This window comes from Cervus canadensis, chromosome 6, assembly GCF_019320065.1.
Source record: "Cervus canadensis isolate Bull #8, Minnesota chromosome 6, ASM1932006v1, whole genome shotgun sequence".
NCBI lineage: Eukaryota > Metazoa > Chordata > Mammalia > Artiodactyla > Cervidae > Cervus > Cervus canadensis.
Window position 1 is genome coordinate 76,625,334 of NC_057391.1, and position 15,426 is coordinate 76,640,759.

Sequence of the window (15,426 nt, forward strand, 5' to 3'; positions counted from 1 at the left end):
AAGGAGATTCAACCAGTCAATCCTAAAGGAAATCATTGAATATTCATTGGAAGGACTGATGCTGAAGCTGAAACTTCAATACTTTGGCCACCTGATGCGAAGAACTGACTCACTGGGAAAGACCCTGATGCTGGGAAAGATTGAAGGCAGGAGGAGAAGGGGATGAAAGAGGATGAGATGGTTGGATGGCATCACTGACTCGACGGATATGAGTTTAAGTAAGCTCCAGGAGTTGGTGATGGACAGGGAGGCCTGGCGTGCTGCAGTCCATGGGGTCGCAAAGAGTCAGAAACGACTGAGCAACTGAACTGAACTGAACTGATGATTCAACACATTAAGTAATCAGTCTAAGAAAACTTAGAGTGTTCATTGTGTTTACAAATAAAATAGATGAATAAATAAAATGTGCTAATATGTTTGACTGCTGAAAAAAAAAGAGAGAAGAGAAAGGAGAGAGTCTCCTTGGCAAGCAAGAGGTGCACATCTTCCCGCAGACATAGGATGCAGAAAGAGTTCTAAGGCGAGGCAGGAATTAAAGAGTGTTTTCATCATGGTTTCAGAGTAAATCATCCATTGAGGGTGAGGCAGGTGGGTGCGTTTGGAGACTTGGGAAAGATAAGAAAGGTTCAGACTGGTCATTGAGAGAATGGAACAGGCAGCCAACAAGAAAGGAATGAAAGGCTGGCTACAGATCCGTGGTGGTCTGGACAGGACTAGGGAGCAGGATCCGCATGGACACCACTAGTGGGTTTCACAACTTCCTGCCATCTCTTAGCCTGGAAGCAGGAATGAAGGCAACAGGCAGTGTACAAGTCAAGGCTGGGGGTTTCTGGCTCTTACAATTTGTTCTCCTGTGGCTCCCAGATGCCTTTCCAGCCTGAATGTATTCATTTCCTGGGGTTGGCATAGTAAAGTACCACACAGGGTGGCTTGAAGGAACAGAAATGTACTGCCGCACAATTCTAGAGGCTACAAGTTTGAAATAAAGGTACTGGCAGGGCCATGTTCTTTCTGATGCTCCCTGCCTCTGACGGCTCTAGGGAAGGATACTTCCTTGACCCTTCCCAGTTTCTGGTGCTTGCCAGCAATCCTTGATCTTCCCTGGCTTGAGGCAGCATCACTCCAATCTCAGGCTCATTCGTCACATAAACTGCCTGCGTATCTGGGTCTTGTCTTCTCTTCTACTAGGGACATACTCATATTGGATTTATGAGGTATGCCCACCCCACTCCAGTACGATCTCATCTTATTACATCGGTAAAGACCCTATTTCTAAGTAAGGTTTCATTGACAGACAGACATGAAATTTTGGGGAACACATGATTCAGCCAAGTACAGTGGTCTTTGCACCCAGTAGAGACTCAGGCATGGGGATGGTCTTGAAAGAGACTATCTAGAATTGAACTTTTAATGCCATGCTTAGTCTGGATGATGCACGGAGACGAAGGCCTACAGCATTTACTGACTGCAATAGCACTAAGAACTGTTCCTATTTTATATTCCTTTATTTATAAAGTCATTTGTATTCCAGAAAGGGCAGTTATTTAGCCATTCTTACCTCAGTGTTAATCTCTTAAGACAGAGAAAATGATCCTGCTAAAGGGAAAGGGAGATTAAAAATGAGATGAATTACAAAATTGTTAGCACTATAACCACAGCTAAATCAACATGCACAGAAAGAGCCAGGATTGCTTAAAATTGGTTCAGAAATCCACTCCTGTGCTAAAGCAATGCTAAAGCATTCCATTATGTCATTTGTCTACCTTGTTCAGAAATAGCAAGTTCAAGGTCAAAATCAGAATTCAGCAGCCTAACCTGACTAGGGCTTCCCTGGTGGCTCAGACGGTAAAGAATCTACCTGCAAATGCAGGAGACCTGGATTGAATCCCTGGGTTGGGAAGATCCTCTGGAGAAGGGAATGGCAACCCACTCCAGTATTCTTGCCTGGAGAATTCCATGGACAGAGGAGACTGGCAAACTACAGTCCATGGGATTGCAAAGAGTCAGACATGACTGAGCAACACACACACACACACAACCCTGACTGTGGCAGAGGAAGCTTTTTTTTTTTACCTGAAATTGCTAGGTGTTGGTGGAAGTTTCTTCTCTGAAGATTTGATACTAAGCTTTATGAAGTCCTAACAGTGGAATAACTTAAATTATGCTCTTCTTAGATGGTGTTCAGAACTCAGAGAAGCTTTTTACCTTCTTCCGAAGAAAGCTTATAAAATAAAGCCCTGGGTCCTTGAATGCTTAGGACAGGCAAGGTTGTATCAACAAAGGTAAATGAGAAGTCTTGGTTGGAGGAAAGAATTTAAGCAGGAAGAACCTAACCCCTTATGCATCACATGACATCTCACAGCTCTGGAGCTTTAGCACTGTTGACGTCTGCGGATCATCTAGGATTTTAGAGTTGGAAGAGCTGTGAGAATCATTTCAGTTCAGCCTTCTCATTTTGCAGATGAAGCAACTGATAGTAATCAGCTCAAGGGCACATTAAGGGCTTTTAACTGAGCTGGGGATGGACTCAGGTCTCTTGAGTCTCATCCCAGTCATCTTTCCACTACATGCAACAGCGTTCAAAAGAAAACTGTAGGTGCAAAAAGGGAATCCCACTCCCACATACACCTGCTATGATTTAATCTGCATGCTCCAATCCCCTCTGCCCTGAAAATTCAGGTTCAGAAATGCAAAGACTAAAATTTTGGGAGATGTATTGACTTAGAGAGCTTCCCTCGTAGCTCAGTTGGTAAAGAATCTGCCTGCAATGCAGGAGACCTGGGTTCAATTCCTGGGTCGGGAAGATCCCCTGGAGAAGGAAATGGTAATCCACTCCAGTATCCTTGCCTGGAAAATCCCATGGACAGATGAGCCTGGTGGGCTACAGTCCACGGGGTCGCAAGAGTCAGACACGACTTAGCGACTAAACCACCACTGGCTTAGAAAAGCATTCTGTAAACATCCCTTCTCTCCCTGCCCTCAACCATACCATCCTTTGGCAATTTCATTAAAAACAGCTTTGACTTGAAACTGGCCTGGAGATCACCATTGACTCTGCAATTATATAAGCGCTCAACGGAATGCATTATCATACCAAGCAAAACCCCAGGACTACGATGGAGCTGCGCTGCCTGAGACCTCCAAGACTTTAAGGTACACAGGCACAGCGCCTGCCTCATCCCCAATTCTCAGGTACGCTGCTAAGTCCGTGGTCGACAGAGCCCGGAAGGTAAAAGAAAGCCATGATGTGTCTTCATCTGTGGCTCTCAAAATAAATAATTTCCACTAAGTCTTCCTCTCACAAAAGGGACACTCCAGTCATGCTTACTGGCAGGGTCGCTTCCTTCCCATTTCAGAGAGAAAGCTGGCACTTCCACGTAAGATCCAGAGGGGCACCAGGTAAACTTCCATCTTTAAAAGCCAATCCATGAGGAAGGAAATGCCTTGGGTTAAATTCTCCTTATGGGATTTTTAGCAATAGTACCACCGTACCACAAGCATATCAAGAGATGAAACTTCAACTGAGCAGGATCACCCACAAAATCTGAGGATGATTCTCATTTAGTTTGGTGACTTCTCCTTAGCAGCAAATTGAGTTGTCTCACCACATAGCTTCAGGTACATAGCTTGATTTAAAACAAAATATGAGGAGGGACTTCCCTGACACCACCTTTCAATGTAGGGGGGGCAGGTTCAACCCCTGGTCAGGGAACTAAGGTCCCCCACATGGTGTGGAGGTGTGGCTAAAAATAAAAAAAAATTATTTTTAAACAAAATAGTGACCTCTGTTTTCCAGGGGATTCCTGCCAGCAGCCCCTGGCCTATTTTTGAGATGGATTCTCATCCTAGCTCTAATGGATGCCCAGGTGTGCCACCCAGATTCCCCTTTAGGACAGAAGCATTCTTCCTCTAGCTGCTGGGGGTGTTGGTGGCTACGCCCCCAGTAGAGTACCCAGTATGGTGAGCTGATTCGTTTAAGACCACATTCCTTTTAAGGCAGGATGGGGAGCCTGCACCCAGTGACTGGTCTGACCCTTTGCCCCAGTTCAGGATATCTCTGTAGGGCCCTCTGCGCTCCAGAGTTCCACATGGACCAAGACCCCAAGGTCTTTGTGTAAGAAGACTCACAGCTCAGTTTCTCCTCTGCCCAGTAATGCTCCCTTCACTTCCTCCACAGGTACACAACCTTAGAGCTGTCCACATTCAACTTCCTTCGTGCAGATCTCCATCTCAGAGTCTGACTTCTGGGGAAACTAACCTGTTACACCAGTGCTTAGGTTGTTCTTTACACAAAGACTAGGCCTCCTCTAGATATGCATTGATCATTTTTTTTTTTAAGTTTTCTTTATTTCCTGATTCTTCAACATCTGGGGCTTTGCTGATCCTGCCCCTCCTTGGGCTAGCCAATTTCTAGAAACAGTAAAGGACTCATCAGCAAGTGAGCCTTTCATATACAAGACAACCCACCCAAAGTCCATTCCTTCAACCACCTCGATTATCAGGTTCTTACACTTTGGGTCACTTTCCACCTGCTATAAGCACCCCAAGACTAGATGCCAGACTGCTAGAGATAGTCCCTATATCCGGCGTGCATGCCTGGGCAGTCACTAAATCATGTCCAGCTCTTTGTGACTCCATAGACTGTAGCCCACCAGGCTCCGCTGTCCATGGGACTTTCCAGGCAAGAATACTGGAGTGGGTTGCCATTTCCTTCTCCAGCAGATCTTCCCAACCCAGGGATTGAATCTGGTATCTCCTGTCGCTCCTGCATTGGCAAGCAGATTCTATACCACTGAGCCACCTGGGAAGCCCTATACCTTCAGTTCAGTCTCTCAGTCGTGTCCGACTCTTTGCGACCCCATGAATTGCAGCAGGCCAGGCCTCCCTGTCTATCACAAACTCCTGGAGTTTACTCAAACTCATGCCCCCCGAGTTGGTGATGCCATCCAGCCATCTCATCCTCTGTCGTCCCCTTCTCCTCCTGCCCCCAATCCCTCCTAGCATCAGGGTCTTTTCCAATGAGTCAACTCTTTGCATGAGGTGGCCAAAGTATTGGAGTTTCAGCTTCAGCATCGTCCTTCCAATGAACACCCAGGACTTATCTCCTTCAGGATGGACTGGTTGGATCTCCTTGCAGTCCAAGGGACTCTCAAGAGTCTTCTCCAACACCACACTTCAAAAGCATCCCTATACCTTAGAATCCACCAAAAATATTCAAACTAGCCAATCCTAAGCCTGCTTACTCTGCTTTGCCAATTATTTCCTACAGGAACTACAATAAATGAACACTCTTGCCCACGTTTCCCACTGGCAACAAATCCTGGTGCTTCTCCACGTAGTCCTGCATGATATGCCAGGCCTCCTGTCTCTGCGGATCTGTGAGTATAAAAACTTATTCCTCCATAAAGTCATTTCCATGTCTGTGTCTTACCACCCCTGATTAAAATAAATCTTGGGTATATTTTAAAACAAGGTATTAGAGAGACACTTCTCCAAGCCAACAAAGTGTCTGAATCCCTTTAAGACCCAGGAGCCATGGGAAGACATTGGCATTAGTCATTCCCAAGCAAACTGCCTAATGCTCTAGAGGCCAGGCTACAATAGGCAGATTCCAAATGCTTCATGCACCCTACTCCTTTTCCACTCACACTCTGACTTATCACATTCTTTTCTCATTCTGGAACAAATATGGACAGGAAACACTTACTCTAGCAGAAGCTACCCAAATAAACTCTAGGGTCTTCTGAAGCTAGTTTAGAATCTACTTTGCCTAGAACTTGGTCTTCTCAGCTCTGACCACCAGTAATTTCTAGGCTCAACTCTTTATTTCTCCTCCCTGGTTTCTTGGGGGATCATTGTTATCCTAGAAGCAAAATTCAGTCCTAAGAAGGGATGCCTATCCTCCTGCACACATACATCCCCATAAAAAAATATAAATATAAACCCTGTTTGGTCATCTCTTTGTTCCTTAATGCACTGTCCAACATGTCACAAAAGACCTTTCAGAAGAAATTGTAAGAGGCCTTTGAAGCTTCTCCTACCTCCAAGTTTAGGAATCTCAAGATGCTTAGGATGCTGTGGGTGGGAGCATCAGGAAGATGGAGGTAGAAAGGACACATCAAGGTGTATACAAACACACCCACAAATGTAAAATTGGTCTCCTCTGAACACAATGAAATAGAGCTTTGCTCTACATAACCATTCAAAGATTGTCCTTTCTTTAAATATTTGGACCTTGAATGAGTTTGGAACTTTACTATCATAAGAAGTCTCTAATGAGAAGTCACACTGAATAATTCATCCATGTGAGCACTTCAAGAGCATGTCAATGCAAGGATCTTATATGACCCTGCTCATTAAAGTCCTACAGCCTCACAACTGTATTTAAGTGCAAGTATTTTTCTGTTGTTGTTGGGAATGATTTGTGTCCAGGTGACATCCTTTAATTTCAGGAAATCAGCATTTTGGGTACAGAAGCAGTGTTTCCCCCCCATTCTAGTGAGAACATTGGTCATCACAGAGCACCAAGCTGAGCTCCCTGTGTTATCCACAGCATGTCCCCACTAGCTATCTATTCTCCACATGATAGTGTATATATGTCAATCCTAATCTCCAAATTTGTCCCCCTCCCCCACCACACTCCAGTGAGAAGAACACTGGATAAAAGACCCTATTTCCAAGGATACCTCTCAATTACTCTGAAGCTTTGGGTGGAAAAGCATTCCTTTCTCAGTATATTAATTTTTCATCAGGGAAAGGAGACTAATTTGACGTGCTTTCCCCTATATGGACACTGTGAGCCTTCGTGTTTCCATAGGGAATTAGGAAAGCTTTGGAAAGGCCTTGCTATAGTCAAACAACTATAGGGATCCTATTGTAATGGAATGAATTATGCTCCTTCTCAAAATTCGTATGTTGAAGCCCTAACTCCAAACGTGATGGTATTAGGAAGTAAGAGGACGGTAATCAGGTTGATACAAGGTGATGAGGGTGGAGCCCCAATGATGGGATTGGTGCCCTTATAAGGACAGAGACACAGATGGAGAGAACAGACATGTGGACATGGGGTGGGGAGGTGGGACAAATTGGGAGATTAGGATTGACATGTATATACTATCATGTGGAAAACACATAGCTAGTGGGAACCTGCTATATAACACAGGGAGCTCAGCTTGTTGCTCTGTGGTGACCTAGATAGATGGGTGGGACGGGGGTCCAAGGAGGGGGGTGTTTGTATACATATAGGTGATTCACTTCGCTGTACAACAAAAACTCACACAACATTGTAAGGCAATTATATTCCAATAAAGAAAAAAGAAAAGGCGGAAGCACTAGAGCTTTCTCTCTCTGCCAAGTGAGGGTATAGTGGTAAGGGAGCTGTCTACAACTTGAGAAACACACCCTCTCCCGATACTACATCTGTTAGCATTTTCATCTTGGACTTTCCAGCCTCCAGAAATGACAGAAATAAATGTCTGTTATTTACACACTAAGTCTATGGTATTTTGCTATTAGCAGCCCAAGCTGACTAAGACACACACATCTTATCTGTTCACCCCAAGAATCATATAATGTCCCAGCTGGCAGGCTAGCTCAGATGTCACCCAGCATAACACTGTCACTTTACGGAGAATGAATCCAAGGTACAGAAGGGGAAAGTAAATTGCTGAAGCCCATATAGACTACTTAGTGGCTGATGCTGTCTCTCAGCTCAGAGTCTCAAAAGACTGTAATGAAGCAGCTATGAAGCTGGGTTCTGGAGTTAAGGCTTGATTTTTGGATTTGCCACCAACTACTTATGTAACCTTGCATTAGTTGTGTGACATCTCTACAGGCAGTTTTTTCATTTGTACACTGAAGATGATAATAACCTTGTAGGGATGCTGTGACGATTAAATGAAATAATACCTAGGATGTCGCCTGGCAAATAATTAGTGTTGCCTGAATTAGTGGTCCCCAACCTTTTTGGCACCAGGGACCAGTTTCATGGAAGACAATTTACCCACCCCAGATTGTGGGTGGAGGGGATGGTTTCAGGATGATTCAAGCACATTACATTTAATGTGCACTTTACCTCTATTACTGTTACATCAGCTCCACCTCAGATCATCAGGCATTAGATCCTGGAGGTTTGGGACCCCTGGCCTAAATGCTAGCTCCTTGTGGTAGAGACCAAAAGAGATCTGGGCTCCCCTTCCACAGTGTGGAGTTAAGCTGTCACTGCGACACAGCTTGCCAGTCAGGGTACATTTCTCAGTCCGCTATGCATCTACGTAGGGTCACGTGACTGAGTGCACACCAGAGAAGGGCAAGTGATGTGTGCCACGGCTGGACCGAGGTGGTTCAGTAACAGGCACACAATTCACCATCCTCTGTTTTTTCCTTTTAACAACTTTATTCATTTATTTATGGCTATGCTGGTTCTTCATTGCTGCATGGGCTTTTCTCTAGTTGCAGCGAGCAGAGGGCTACTCTTAGTTGCTGTATGCAGGCTTGGTGCAGTGGCTTCTCTTATTGTGAAGCAAGGGCTCTAGGGTGCATGGGCTTCAGTAGTTGCAGAATATGGGCTCAACAGATGCAGTTCCTGGGCTCTAAGCACAGGCTCAATAGTTGTGGTGCATGGGAGTAGCTGTTCCGTGGCATGTGGGGCCTTCCCAGACCAGGGATCAAACCCCTGTCTCCTGCATTGGCAGGCAGATTCTTTACCCCTGAGCCACCAGGGAAGCCTTGCCTGGCTCTGTTGATCGGAGTTTTCCAGAGCAACACTGCAGCCCTCAAATGGTGGAGCTGCAAGATGCAAGCAGCCTGCAACCCCAAGTAATGGCTTGGAGAAGAACTGCCTGCCCAGGACATTAGACTTTGCATGAGTAAGAAGTAAACTTTTATTGTGGAAGCCAATGACATCTGGGGGTTGTTACAAGAGCTTGCATGAATCACCCGGACTAATACGCTTTTGCTATTATTACTCAAGTAGGACATATATCGAGAAAATAAAAGGGAAAATTGGAGTGTTTAACTGCTATCACTTTTAGCTACAGCTTCTGGGTTTGAAGGTGGGAAAGGTTAGGCATTCACGGCATCCCTACTTAAAGTAATTCTCACACTCAAAAGCCTATGTTCTCCTGCTATTAAAAAGCAGAGGGCACAGAGGCAGAGCCCAGGATAGTTCTGTCCTCCCTGGCGGCTGACATAGATTTCCTGATGAATGATAAGAGGATTCTAAATGATTTCAGCCCTGGCCTGACATTCCTATAAAATCCCTTGCAAGAATGGTGAAAGAATTAGAAACGCTGTAGGAAGGTGGTTGGTGGTGCAAGTGTTGAGACAGCCCAGGCCTGGTCTTCCCTCTGCCGTTAACCTGCTGCATAACCTCGGTCAGGTCACATAATGTCCTGAGCCTTAGTTTCCTCATCTATAAAATGAAGGACTGAAAGAGCTCAAAGGATCCTCTCAGCTCTAATGATTTTTTTTTCCACAAGTTCTTCCACTCAACAGACATTTATCAAGCACCATGCTGGGTGCTGGGAGGGGACAAAGATCTTTAAGATATGGTCTTTGGCCTCAAGGGAATAGAGGGGATTTGCCTGTCCTGGAAGCGGGCATGTTGGAGGCAGTCTGTGTACAGTGTTCTCTTCCTACATGGCCAATTATAGGCCTCATATACCTTGATGTATAATATAGGACAAAGCAGAAAAGGACTACTTTAACAAGGCAAATATCCCAAGAAAGGTGTTCATTCTGGAACAGTTCAGATTATGCAGCATGGTAACAATTCAGAAATGTTTTCTCCCCTCAGAAACTAAGAGCACTGCATTTTAAACCCAAAAGGAGCCTATTGTTTCATATGCCCTCATTTTACAAGTGAAACAAAGGTCCAGAGAGATCAGATAGCTCATCCAAGGTCACTTACCTGAAGATGAGGTCAGGTTCGGGCCCTCTATGCCAGTCATCTTGAGTCAAGGCCTTGGAAAAGAAGGGAAATTTGAAGAAGCATCCCATTCTATGCCCCAAAGAGGGGCCAGGTCAGTGTTTTCCACTGCACTGACACCTATGTTTCTTGCTTTGAAACTTCTGGATTTTTTTTAGAGGATGCTTTTGAAGTAGCTGGAGCCTCTTCAGGACACCCCTGCAGATTCTGATGAGTGTTGCTCTAAGCAGGTTTAAATCTATAGCTCTAACATGCAATTAAAAGATGCTTGCTCCTTGGGGAAAAAAACCTATGACAAACCTAGACAACATATTAAAAAACAGAGGTATTACTTTGCTAACAAAGGTCCGAACAGTCAAAGCTACGGTTTTTCCAGTAGTCATGTATGGATGTGAGAGTTGGACAACAAAGAAGGTTAAGCACTGAAGAACTGATGCTTTCAAATTGTGGTGCTGGAGAAGACTCTTGAGAGTCCCTTGAACTGCAAAGAGATCAAACCAGTCAATCCTAAAGGAAATCAGTCCTGAATACTCATTCGAAGGACTGATGCTGAAGCTGAAACTCCAATACTTTGGCCACTTGATGCGAAGAACTGACTGATTGGAAAAGACCCTGATGCTGGGAAAGATTGAAGGCAGGAGGAGAAGGGGATGACAGAGGATGAGATGGCTGGATGGCATCATCAACTCAATGGACATGAGTTTGAGCAAACTTGGGGAGATAGTGAGGGAAAAAAATCTTAAGATAAAAAATGACAGGGAAGCCTGGCTTGCTGCAGTCCATAGGGTCACAAAGAGTCGGAAATGACTGAGCGACTAAACAACAACAACAACATGCAGTTGCTGAGAAACTTCTAGACTAGTTGCCTCCTGAAGACTTTTAGCCTCAGTTTCCACATATTATACCTGTTTTAATTATGTTTAAAACTCCATAACTGCAAAACTAGTCATGCAGCCAAAAAACAGTAGATTGTGGATTGTAGGGAACAGTCTACTAGCCAACCTTCTGTTTGAAAGGATTCAACCTTCTGTGGGAAACAAAAAGCCCCTTCCTCTGTTGCCATGGGAACGGCTCAGCGCTGCTATGGATGCTCTGCAGGAGGCTGCCTTGGAGCAAAGCTGGGGAGAGGGCTTTCTTTCCAATAAGGCAGGAAGGCTGTTTGTGGAAAAGCGATCCTGTCAGCCCTTCTGATTTCTGCGGGGTCTGAGAGTGATTCCCCAGCCTCCAACTCTTTTTTTCATGGGACTGCCCAGCAGACAAGAAAAGAGGCCATGGTCCAAAGTTCATTCCAAATGATGCTGGAGGAGGGTTCTCTGTTTAAAGACTCAGACTCAATGAGAAGGAGAGGTTTACTCATCTCCACTGGCACAGCTGAATCCCTACCCTGTGACGACAGGAGGACTGGGCACCCCCTTGTCTAAAGAAGCCAGAGATAGTCATGAAGAGAGCCACAGCAGAGATCTGGCAGGGGCAGGTATGTGAATGGAGAATGTGAGTAGCCACATGTCACCTCTAAGTGACTTTGGAAGCATTTATGGCCCCATTCCCACCCCACATATTTCCAAAAAGACTGACAATGATTATCGCCTTCTGACCCATTTTGTCTTTTACTCTGCGTCACAGAAGACTCATTTCTCAGCCTACTCCCAGTTGCTTCTGACTCAGACACACCCCCCAGGGGCCACATTCCCCGCCCATCCCTTAGGAACACTTTCAGCTTTACTAGGCCAAGGACAGTGAGGACAACTCTGATGGCACAGTGGTTAAAAGCACGCATCCCGACATCAGGCAGGCCTGGCTCTGTGACCTCGGTCAGGATACCACATCTCGGTCTCAGTTTCCTCATCTGTAAAAAGGACAGTAATACTATCTGCCTCATAGGATTACTGGGACTATTATATGACACAGTGCATGAATAGCATTTAGCCAAGGATCTGGATCGTATTGTGTATATAACGGATGAAGACTTAACCAAAAACATAGCTTAGATTAAATAACTTTTACAGTTTTCTCAATTATTGGAGTGTGTGATTTTTATCCCCACATTTAAAAAAAAATGTATTATGACTATTCTCTGGGTTTAGAATTATTTTAACCATTTTTAATGTCAGAGCCACTTTCTCCTTTTTTTATTCTCCTTTATGAATAATTGTTTATATTAAACACAAAAAAAACATGAAAGAAAAGAGATACAATAAACTGTGAATCCTGTGTTTGGTGGCAGGAAACCATGTAGAGTGATTTTTTTCTTTTATGATAGAAATAAAATAGAATATTTTACAAGGTGGTATTATTCAACATTCTATGTGATTTCTATTCTCTTTTTGATATCTATTTAATGGGTCTTAAACAATGCCTAATTTAATTGCCTTTTCCACAAAGAGTATTTTCAAGTCTCCATCTTCAGGCCTGGCTTCCCTCCCAGACTCTGGTCCCCCTGGGCCAGCATACATCCAGGTGGATGAGCCAGAAGAATCCATCATCAATCAGTTGCTCAGGGCTTATCACAGTTTACAAAGCCCTGCCATACTTGTCTTACTTAATCTGCAAAACAAACCTGTGATGAACAGCATCAGCCCCATTTTCCAGAGGAAACAACTGACAGACATTAAAAGGCTTGCCTATTTCATGTCCACTTCATGTAGATAAATGATAGAACTAGGAATCTGAACTCAGCATGCTGATGCCACTTCAGAGCTGGCTTCTCCAAGAGGAACACGTCTGGATACCCCAACTTGATTATCCCTCCACTGAATCTAGTGACTCTTCCAGTCTCTCTTTTCAGTAATGGCATCATCTTCTTCTCCCTCACCCAGGGCCCAGACTTGGCAGGCCTCTGACTTCTCTCACTCTCTTCTCCACCACTTTCCTCTATCCACCATGAAGTCCTGTCAACTCTCCTCTTTCAATGTCTCTTCCATCACCCCTTCTTCTCAGTTTTCACAATGACCCCCTCATGTTCATGTCCTTGTTGCCTCCTGTATATCCTGATGACTCAACTATGCAATTGCCTTCCAATTCGACTCACTAACTCCAACCTCTTTGTGCTTCAAGGTAACCAGGTTAATTTGATTTAGGGTCTCTCATGCAAAAACCTCAATAGCTTTTGATTTCCTACTACGAAAGTTCAAGATCACTGCCTGACATGCAAACCCTTCTCTGTCTCCTGAACTTTTAATCCTTGCTTTAATTCTTATTACTCCCCTGCTTGGTCACTCAGCTCTAGCCATATATGTATGCCCTGTTCAAGAGCAGTAAATGGGTCTCTTCCCAGGTGTCAAGAGATCAAAAGGTGATATCTGCTTAGATCCTGGCTGAAAGGCTCATGAGACCATATTTGGGTCAAAGATAAAGGTACCAAAATCAATTAGCTGTATCTGCCATTGTCAAAACGATAGGGAAGAGGTGGAAGAAGGTGGCCTTTCATTATCACTTGTCTTTTCCATTAGTGTAAACCTCATCTAGGCCATGATCTGGCCTTTCTTCCCCAATCTAACTTCCCTATAGTCATTTAACACTACCGTGCACTTCATACATACTCAGTAAATATTTTTATATTGATCTATAAACTTTTCTAAACTCATTTTGAGCTACAATACAGCAGAGGCCCATAGTACAGTACAGTGACTCTCAACTCTGAGAAACTTAAAAAAAAATACTGATGTCTGGGTCTCATCCGCATGGGTTCTGCTTTAATTACTATGGGAAGGATAGAGCATTAGCAGGTTTTTAAAGCTCTTTAAGGTCAAGAACCATTGGTTTAAGAGAAGGGCAGTGGATCTCAGAAGTCCTGGATTTACTGAGTAGCTGTGAGATCACGAACAAATCACTGTACTTCACAGGGGCTCCATTTTACCTGATAAAAAATAAAGTGTTTTACTGCATTAGATCTGAGGTGCATTCAAGTTCTAACAATTTCCTCTGCCATTTCCTGAAGAGTTTCTCTACCAGCAGAGTCTGGCTCTTATATCGGGGGATCTAAAGACCTTCATCAGATGACCCCGGAATCAGAAGAAATGAAAACTGATGATGATAAGGGTAACTTGGGGGGTCATTAACCCCACCCATTCTTAGATATGCACAACTGGCACTTTCTTACACGTAAAGTGTGCTTTAAGAAAAGTTCCTGGGACTTCCCTGGTGGTGCAGTGGATAATAATCCGCCTGCCAATGCAGGGGACACAAGTTCAACCCCTGGTCTTGGGAGAACCCACAACACCACAGAGCAACTAAGCCTGCACCACAACTACTGAGGTCCATGGGCCCTAGAGCCTGTGCCCTGCAACAAGAGAAGCCAGGGCAATGAAAAGTCCACACATGGCAATGAAGAGGAGCCTCTGCTTGCTGCAACTAGAGAAAGCCTGATGACCCAGAGCAACCCAAAATCATACATAAATACATACATAAAAAAAATGTTTTTAAGATGTTTTCAAAAAGCTCCTAAATTTCTATTGCAACCAGATTGTTGCCTCTAAGCCAATTATGTAGAAAATTTGGAGCTGCCTAAAATCAGACTTGAATGGAATCCTTACTATTGTTTAGAACTATGCAAGGGACTGTATGGAGAATACAAAGAAACACCAAACCTTGTTTGAGGAACTCAGACTATAACTGAGGAAATAAAATTCACTCACACACACACACACTCTGGAACTAAATGCAGGACCCTGCCAGTACGTGTGCACGTAGCACCCAGGGCAGGGAAGGATCTATATTCTTCTCATCAGTTCCAGCTAGGTCTTTTCGACCTTAAAGTGTTGCGATCATTCTGACCCTACTATCAATTTTATTCATGCCATGACCAATTCCTGGTCACTGGGGAGGGCTCCCAGGATGTCTCCTAAACTCTTGAGCACAGCAGGATGCAGCGAGAAACACCTTGCACCCATCCCATTATCTCTGCCTTCTATTCCCCTAGAAATGGCTCCCAAATTCATGCCCAAGTAATTTACATGTGATTTAGACTAGAAAGAGGCAGAAAGGATGGAGGTGGGGAAAGAAAGCAAAGTAAATCCCAAACACCTACAACTGAGGACCAAATGTTCTGTTCCTCGGAAAGAGTCTGGATGAAGCCTACACCAGGTCCATCCAGAGAACGTGGTGAATGGGCCCTTGGGAAATGTCAGACAGCTGAGCACCATGCACTGAGCAAGCAGCCTTTCTGAACCTATTCAGACATCGTAGCACCTTACCACTGGGTATTGCAGACCAGAGTTCTTTGACCATCTCTAAGGGGTTAACTTTCAACTCTAATGGTTTCTATCCTTGAGAGTGTTGTCAGTGGTAGCTGAAGGCTTCTGAGAGTGATGGTAATGGGTTAAGATGAGTCCTGTCTTCCTGCAACCCCACAAGATAGTGTCTTCCCTGTGCTAGACTTTTTTTTGCTCCATTTCGCCTCATAATGGCCTTCCTCTGATAGCAACCAATTTGCTACAGTCTCTCCAAATTTGACTTCATAGAATGTGAATCACCCAACCCAAACCCTGATTTTACTGATG

At 44.3% G+C, this 15,426-nt stretch overlaps 1 protein-coding gene across 9 annotated transcripts in view; it reads right to left on the minus strand.

Moving 5' to 3' along the window:
• Positions 1–15,426, minus strand: part of SLC8A3 (solute carrier family 8 member A3) — a 159,210-nt gene that overhangs the window by 78,396 nt on the left and 65,388 nt on the right. Inside the window, exon 1 of one of the 9 annotated variants that reach the window (XM_043472417.1) lies at positions 9,911–9,957. The exons of the other annotated variants lie outside the window; for them this stretch is intronic. The gene's annotated coding sequence lies outside the window, so the exon portion shown is untranslated. Of the gene's footprint in view, positions 1–9,910; positions 9,958–15,426 lie in introns of those variants that run through there. 9 annotated transcript variants of the gene reach the window in all.